The sequence below is a fragment of the Notothenia rossii genome (genome assembly GCF_949606895.1).
Source record: "Notothenia rossii genome assembly, chromosome: 10".
NCBI classification, from domain to species: Eukaryota; Metazoa; Chordata; class Actinopteri; order Perciformes; family Nototheniidae; genus Notothenia; species Notothenia rossii.
The window spans coordinates 22,181,204-22,190,413 of record NC_136908.1 but is presented as its reverse complement, the minus strand read 5'-3'; the positions used below and the strand labels follow the sequence as shown (position 1 = coordinate 22,190,413).

Sequence of the window (9,210 nt, the reverse complement as noted above, 5' to 3'; positions counted from 1 at the left end):
AGCAGAGAGAATTGCAAGGCCAAAAGAAAGTTATAACTAACCAAGCAACAATCCCTACCAAGGCTCAAAAGGCATCATATGAGGTGGCATATTTAATTGCACAGGCAAAAAAGCCACACACAATCGGGGAAACCCTAATTAAACCTGCTGCTATCGCTATGAGTAGGGCAATGCATGGGGATAAACAGGCACGGGTGCTGGAAGCAGTGCCGCTGTCTGACGGAACCATATCCCAGCGCATCACGGACATGGCCCAGGATATCAAGTGTCAGCTGATTGACAGAGTGAAGAAAGGGAAATATGCTTTACAGTTAGACGAATCCACAGATATGTCAAACTCTGCCCAACTGCTTGTTTTTGCCAGATACAGTTTTGATGGAAAACTTGATGAGGATATTGCTGTTTTGCACCCCGCTGGAGCTAAAGTGCACAGGCGAGGAGATGTTCACAAAACTTGACAACAAAATAAAAGAAGAGGGACTGTCTTGGGATGAGTGCATCGGTGTGTGTACAGATGGTGCTGGAGCAATGCTGGGGAAAAAGAGAGGACTAAAAGCAAGAGTCTTACAAGTGGCGCCCCACGTTATCTTTACGCACTGTATTATCCACAGAGAAGCTCTAGCGAGTAAAACGCTTGACCCAGAGCTTAAAAGTGTTCTTGAGACGGCGATACAAATTGTCAACTACATAAACTCCCGTCCACTCAATACCAGGCTGTATCTCTGCAACGAACTGGGATCGGAGCATCAGGGCCTGCTGTTCCACACAGAAGTCAGGTGGCTTTCAAGGGGAAATGTTCTCAGCCACCTGTCTGAACTGCGGGGCGAGGTGCGCTTATTTCTCACGGAGCATGGATCCCAGCTCGCTGACCACCTGACAGACCCTGACTGGTTAACAAGGCTGGCATAATACTTGTCTTGCATATTTGACAGACTGAACGGACTTAACCTGTCATTGCAAGGTGAAAACACAAGCATCATGTCCTTGAATGATCAAATCTGCGCATTCAAGAGGAAAGTGGATCACTGGATTGCGCGAGTTGAAATGGGCAGGATTGACATGTTTCCTGAGCTGGAGGAATTCATAGAGGAAAATGATCTTAGTGTTAACACTGTGAAGAAGTCTATCACTACCCACCTGCAAGCCCTCCTGGAACACTTTAACAAGTATTTCCCAGAGGAAGCAGCTCCGGAAAAATATGACTGGATAAGATCACCATTTACCTTAACGACCACAAGTCATCTGTCATCCGACATGGAGGACGCACTGACTGAACTGTCAAGTGACCGCACATTAAAGACAGCTTTTAATGCGAAGACGCTTGCTGAGTTCTGTATTTCAGTCGAGAGGGAATACCCACAGCTTTCCAAGGCCGCGATGGACGTTCTGACGCCTTTCATATCATGGTTGTTAGGCTGTTCTGTTCTTGTGTGTTGTCGTTATGCGCGTGTTTGGATACGCCTATTAGTGCGTGCGTCTGGTGCACACGTTTTTTCTTTTCTTCCAGTCACCACAGGATAGTGGGGGGTCGCCAGTCTCTGGCACTGTTATTTTGGGGGTCGCGGGCTGAAAAGTTTGGGAACCCTTGAATTAGAGCATCCAAATGCTGCACATCCAACCATGGTATGACAACTGATCAATTAAAATGCATTATAAACGAAAGTGCCATAATATTTGTTGTGCAAACATTTTAACATGAATATTGCTAGAGTATGTCCTCTGTTCAGTCTGCTCCCAACTGTATTCTCTCCCCTTAGTCACCACTGTTCCTATTCTAGCTCTGCTTTTTAGGGCCCAGGAAACAGATTAAGAGGATGTCCCTTTCACAAAGGAACCTTTTTTTTTTTTTTTTTTAAATGGTTAGGCTCCTGGATGCCCGAGAGTTCTGTATTGCTTTTTCTAAATAGTATTGCTTTTTTGTAAATAGTTGCTTACCCTAACCCTTTTTCTAAATAGTATTGCTTTTTTATAAATAGTTGCTTTTTTTAAATAGTTGTTTGTAAATATTTGTCAAATGTTAAGAGTCATATTTCTGTATTGTAATTGTCATTGAACCAAATACAGTAAATTGATTAAGGGAGGAGAGAAGTACATTTTTATTTATTTTACCAATGTTCAAATAGAAAATAAGCTTATTTTAATTATGGTTGGAAATAAAACACAAATACTACCAGAGCCAGATGTCTGTTTATTGACCAATATACTTAAGAAAAGAAAACATGAAATACATGTAGTACTACAAATGAACAATTATTTATATTTATGTTACATGCATATGTTCAAATCATATTCTTATCACACAAACTACAATTACAATCGTATATTTGCACAATATTTTTGGCCTATACAAACAGTGAAAATCATCTGTTGGGAAATAAAAATAAATTTGTTAGAAAATGATAATTTATCAATAACTGATATAATATACATTCAGTGATAATCATTCAACATATTTTCTATCCATAGTTTTTCTCCTATTTCTCTTCTTTTTTTTATTGTCTCGTCGCTGGATTACCTCCCCCTGGCAAAGTGGCCTCGTAATTTGTATTGTTGACAAATCTGTTTTTGTTGCTCTTTTGAACCATGGTTCAACAGGAGTTTCTGTAAATAGTTTTGTAAATAGTTTTAATATTTATCATAGTAATCATTTTCAGTCTCCCACTCTGTCTCAATTTAATTTATCGTTTATTTGCCCCACCATATGTTTTGTTGTCCAAACCAAGGGCACTAATTTGGTCTGTGTTGAAGATTGTTTTACACTTTAGATTAATCAAATTGTGTTTTTTGGCTGAATTAATATTTTTCTGTTTAACCCTAACCCTCTTTGTTCTCCTTCTCATTCATTTTACTTTGTTTTGTTCTAACACACATCACTTTTTCCATACACTGTTCTTAATACTTGTTCACACATTTGTTCGTCCCTTTTACTTTGTTCTTCCTGTTGTTCTTGTTCAAACACATATATCAATTGTTCATCCACTGTTGTGGTAAAATGATATTCATACTGTAGTCTTAACATGATCATGCTACCCATGCTAACATGAACACAAGCATTTCCCTCCAAAAATGTAAAACGTATCTAGCTACCAAGCTTTCCGGAGTCACCCTCCCTCTCCAAATGCAAAACTGTCAATAAAAAGTATGCAATAATGCAATTGACCTTTCGCAAAGCCACGCCCCTAAATGCCCGTTGTCCAATCATATTCGATCACGTGCGCGGCTCCCTGTGGAAGTCCGACAAGTTTAGCGTTCAAATTCATTGCGAAAATGGTGAAGCGTTGTGCTTATGGTCTTTGCAAATCGGATAGCAGATATCCCATAAGCTTAGAGGGGGGGGTGATATTTTACCCGTTTCCTAAACCCAAAACCCGAGAGGAGAGATGCCGCCAGTGGATAAAGAAATGCGGCAGGCCCCATGCCCAGCTGAATATGGCGAATATCAACAAACACAAATACGTTTGCTCCAAGGTAAATACGTGCTAACGTAGCTAGCTAGCTAGCAAAGATTACATTCACAAATTAACAAACTAATTAAATTAACTAATTTCACTAACTAACGTTAGCTAAAGTCACACGACTACAGCTGTAAGCTGTGTGCTTCTAGGTCGTTTTGACCATGTATATCACTTGATGCATAATAATGTCTGAACAGCTGAGCTCCGTTATTAGTCTACCTGTGGTCAAAGTACAAACAAGAAAGCCAACAGGCTTATATTTTGCTTTAATCTTTGTAGCATTTTGTTAATGGAAAGCCTACTGCCGACTTCCCTAATCCTGCTGCACAAGTGGGCACCCCGACCCCCACAAAGGAACAACAAGGTGGATGCAGAAAGCCACCAAGGAAACGGTAATTAACAAACTACAACATTTAATGCCTCTTGTGATTGTATTGTTTTATTCCAAAATAATAATAATAATTCCGTCGAATTTGACATACAGCTCATGTGGTTTTTCACTCTTGCACTGCCACGAAAGTGCGTTTGGAACTATCCCGGCAGCGTCTATCGTTTTTCCAACCCAGTTTAGATCCCACTTCCGTATAGAGAGGCGAAGTCCCTCCCCTTCCGGGAGCCTCCATGGGACCCCGGAAGCGGAAAATTATACATTGAAGTCAATGGAGAGAGAAAAGTTATCTTTTGATCCCGTTTGAATTGTGCCACGAATGACACATATGATGTTTGTCAATCTTAAACAATAATTTTCATGTAAAATAAGTCACAGTTTGTGGTAAAACTGTTGAAATATAAGACTATGAAAAATACGCAACTAGAAAGACTACAAATCCCAAATGCATTCTGGGTCGCGTAAGTGATGTCATAGGCGATAATGCTCCAAGACTGGTTGCGACTAGCAAAGCAAAGAGGAAGAAGAAGACTGATTTATTCCCTCCAATACATATAAGAGATTGCTCCAATAAATTCACTTTTACAAGATGCCTGTGTGCTTTGTACCAGGTTGTAATCACAAAAGAGATCATAGCACTTGCTCGTTCTATCGCTTCCCATCTTATGAAAGGAACAGGAGTCGTTGGACCAAACATATCAGGTAATATACATGTTTTGCATGGAACATAGTCAAGTTAGCTACCTAGCTAGTAGCGAGCATGTTAGTTAGCATTACATTACATTACTTAGCCTTGTCATTTGTATTAGCCTTAACATGAAGTAAACCAAAATGTTAAACAGTAAGAGTAGTCATGATGGTAAGTATTTTGTGAAACATTTGAAGAGTAGCCTATCGCACCCTCCACCAGGTGCTAAGGGGGCGAGAGGTAGGCTAAAGCCACATTAGCATATTTTCTACTTAATGCTATCTGCACAAATGGTTAACATTGAACATTAAAATATCAGGCAGTTCAGGGAGAGTCGAAGGAAGGAAGGCAGGCAGTTTTGCATGACATTCTTCTGGACGTGTTTCATTGTGATGATAGTGAGAGTGAGTCAATCTGTTTGTTGGAAAGACAGTAGTTGAGTGATTACTGAGAGAAAATGATTAAAATAGATAATTATTCATTGTTGTTACTTTAAAGTGTTGTTACTGACCTTTTTCTCTTTTATTTTCTTTACCTCACCTGTAACTGCTGAGACCCTGAGGAACATGCACACTGGACTGACCTGCTCTGGCAACCTGATTTCCACTGTACGTAATAGTATTTGGTTATGGTATATTATTTATATACATCAAAGGCACAATGCACCCCCCAGAGACACACATGTATTGAGTGTGATATTTTGCATTGGTCATGTGAAATCATCTTTACATACTAGAAAACTGTAGGAGCGGCAACTTGTTTTGAAATTGAATTTTTAATATCCGATAATAAAGTTGATCTGTTTTCTTTATTCTTCTCTCTTCCCAGCTCCATCCATCAACATTCTCTGTTCCTGCAGGTCCTGCTTGCTAATCAATGCTCATATTTGTTTACACAATTACAAATAAAGTCAATGTATTGTATGACATGAAGTTGTGCTTCATTCTGAGTCAATAATAAATTCATTCTGCCTTCAACTGCAAAATTATTGTGGACTGCACCGACATCCATGTAGCTGCCCCCCAGTAAGATGAACCAAGCAAAGTTGACATACTCAACATACAGCTGTGCTCTTAAGTTTACATGAAGAATTTGTGAAATATTGGTAATAACAGGTTTAAATGATTATTAGTAATTAATTATATAATTGTCTCATCGTAGATGAGCAGACAGGGAGCAGATGAGAAAAGCAGAATATGCAGCTGCCATTTTCCACATGGAAAAGAGAAAGGGCCAAATGTATTTGAGTGGACAAAAGAGAAATCCCGAATACGAAAAATAAAATTATACAATTTACAGATATTTATACAAATATATATATATCCTATATACACCATGTATAATGATGGTGTATGATGTAGAAGGAAGTGTGGTAGATAACAAGTAAATATAGTTACATACAGATCCACGTTACAGCAAAAGATGGAATAACTAAGAAGCACGCAGTATAATAATAATTACACGCAACAATTAAATAACTGCTCAGCATCTCCACCACAATCCCAATATGCTGTGTCCTGTTTTCCTCCCCTCTGCATAACACCCCATCACACATACAAAACACAACGCAGAGTCCGAGGGTGTTAAGAGTATGTTTGTTTAAATGTCCTCCTCTCTACTGGCCAACACAGGGAGCATATACTGGGTGTAGAATTGTTCCAGGAGGAGGAGATTTCCATGCCATGCAGGGTCTTTGGGGATGGGAATCGCCTCCTTCGTGGTCCACAGTAGCAGAGACTCCGGTCTGTGATGTGCAGCTGTTATATAATATACAATACATTTTTGAAAAACATTTGATCAACAAAAAAAGATTTGGTCAGGATCTAGAGTCAGTGTGTAGTTTATTCATTAATCAATGCTCTCTAAATTAGGAAAACACATACCAGTGTACCAGAGGGAGTCACACACAGCTGTGCCTAGATATCCAAACAAATTGACAACAGGGATGCACACTCATCAGGTATGAAAAAGGTGACAAGGATCCGAGCCCCCGGCTCCCCCACCCCACAGAATATCGGCTTTAAAATTAGGAATAACAGAGGATTTTAGCAGTCAGAACAACTAAAGCAGCAGTGTTAATAATAACAGAAACGCCATAGAGTGACATCTAATAGAAATATATAAAAAGCATTTATTTTAATTGTGTAGCAGTCAGTTTATAATTGTGGCAGCACTGTTGAGCATTTTGAAAATGTATTTTCATGCCTCTGTGCAAGGCTTAGTCTTTCTATCTTTATAGCCACATGGTGTAAAGTAACTAAGTTCATAAACTCAACAAGTGCTATAATTGGCCACAATTTTGAGATACTTGTACTTTACTTAAGTATTTCAATGTTTTGCTACTTTGTTCTTCTACTCCACTACAGTTCAGAGGTAAATGGTGTACTTTTACTCCACTACATGTATTTAATACCTTTAGTTACTTTACAGATGTGGATGAATGATGTGAAATATAATCAAGTATTAAATCAGACTTTAGTTCCACCTGGAGCAAATCCACAAGCTACCCTGCAGTATACAAAGTCATTCAAACTAGCTGCACCTTTACCAGCTTTGAGAACACTTTCATGATCAATCATTATTACATATATATTATTCTGAAATGGACCAATCTGCACAATGACTACTTTTACTGTCGCTACTTTCACTATATTTTGATAATAATACTTTTCTACTTTTACTTGAGGAACATTTTGAATGCAGGACTTTTACTGTAACAGAGTATTCCTACACTCTGGTACTTCTACTTTTACTCAAGTACAAGATCTGAGATCTACAGTACATGAATCACACAAACGACCTATTTTGGATTCAAAACGGAGAATTTCGCCGAAAGGTGACAAGTTTGCATCCCTGGACAAGATAACCAAAATCCTTGAATCTACACACAGCAAATAAACTCAAATGACACAACGAGATGTAAAAAGGAGATCACAAATATAGTCGATATAAAACTGGCCGCTTCAATCTGAAGAGCAACTAAAACAAAACACGGGAGTGTATCTTGTTCTTGTGAACACTAATGTTATCCACAGCATACACAGACACCACGAAGTTCTTAAGGAGAAAACTAGTTGCTAAAACAAAACACGTTAGTGTACCTTGTTAGCTAGCTGACATTAACCTTAAAAATTGCACTAATATTACTCACTGAAACCTTGTAAAGCCGGTCCCGCATGCTGGCTCTTATAGAACCGCTCCCTTTCGTGTATGTACAGCTCTCAACATGCCCAGACTTGTAGTGATTTTCACCTCGTTTTATACTTTTTCACCCCATTCTGAAAGAAACAGGTGAAATGTACTAACGTGACAGCCATCTTTGTGTTGGTGACGCGTATTGTGCGAGACCAGAGACCTGTAGTTCACTGAGCGGTTTCACACGAAAAAAATTGTAACTTCACAGTTTTACGACACATTTTTATTTTTTTGACTTGCAAAATGTTCTTTTAATTTGACAAACATCATATGTGTCATTCGTGGCACAATTCAAACTGGATCGAAAGATGACTTTTCTCTCTCCATTGACGTCAATGTATAATTTTCCGCTTCCGGGGTCCCATGGGTCGGAAGTAGATGGGCGGGACTTCGCCTCTCTATTACGCAAGCATCGACGCGGCGTTACGTCACAGCATCAACCTGGCGTTACATCCCTATGGTTACATCACTGCCTCACGCGGCACACCCGCAAAATCTGAATCTGACAAGCGAAATACCGTCCTTTTAAACGTTGCATAATATACAATATACAATATAATAGTGCTTCTTATATATATGTTTATATATATATATATATATATATATATATATAAATATAATAGTATAATTAAATAATGCTGTCAGATAAATGAAGTACACAGTAAACGTCTTTTGTTTGTCCTGAAAACGACATTTGAGGATATACACAGGCTATTTATAGATGGTAAAACACCAGTAATACAATCTCAGGACTCTTCAATATTGCTTTGATTACAGGATCGTTTAGTTTCAGTCAACAAATCCTTTGCAAAGACAAAAAACAACTATTCAATATCCTGCTTTAACGCGACCGCTATGCCGAAGATGAAGTCTATGACGCTATCGCGTATGAGCTACGTTGATCCTTGCATAATGCAGAAGTGGGCGTGGTTAAATCTAAACTGGGTTGGAAAAACCATAGACATATAAAGAGATACTTTTGTACGGAATTGTATCCGTGGTTCCTAAGCTAAAGGAGGTTATAAAGGAAGTTTGAAACCTCCTTTCCTATCATGTAGAGAATTTGAACGGCACTTATCATGACTGCCACTGAGGGACTTCCGGGTCATCATTTCACTCGGTTAGGAAGGTTCCTAAGCTAAATGGACTATTCGACTGCAGCCCCACTCTCAAGGGGGCCGCGCACCCGCACAGTGCTTTGACAGCACTTTGACAGCACTTTGACAGCACTTCCTGCGGTTAATCACAGTCTCACATGCGCACGCCCACTGGCTCCTATACTGGAGTTACAACTGGGTCGGCGAGTGGGGAATTGTGTCTCATAATGGGTGCCCAATTAACACCGTATGAAAACGGCTTTGCCGATCTCAACGGACATTATGGGAAAAAGTGGAATTGTGGAGAGAGATGACTCTTACTCTGGGATAAATGCAATAGTTTTTACTGAACTCAGAACTTTCTCCAATTAAACAAAGATAAAACTG

The 9,210-nt window shown here is 39.2% G+C and overlaps 1 long non-coding RNA gene across 1 annotated transcript in view; it reads left to right on the top strand.

The window, feature by feature from the left end:
• The first annotated feature begins 3,193 nt into the window (after positions 1-3,193).
• The window catches only part of LOC307022339, a 165,336-nt gene continuing 159,319 nt past the window's right edge, over positions 3,194-9,210 (top strand). The window contains exons 1-2 of the long non-coding RNA XR_013803362.1: positions 3,194-3,468; positions 3,735-3,847. This is a non-coding gene — a long non-coding RNA (uncharacterized lncRNA). The remainder of the gene's footprint in view (positions 3,469-3,734; positions 3,848-9,210) is intronic.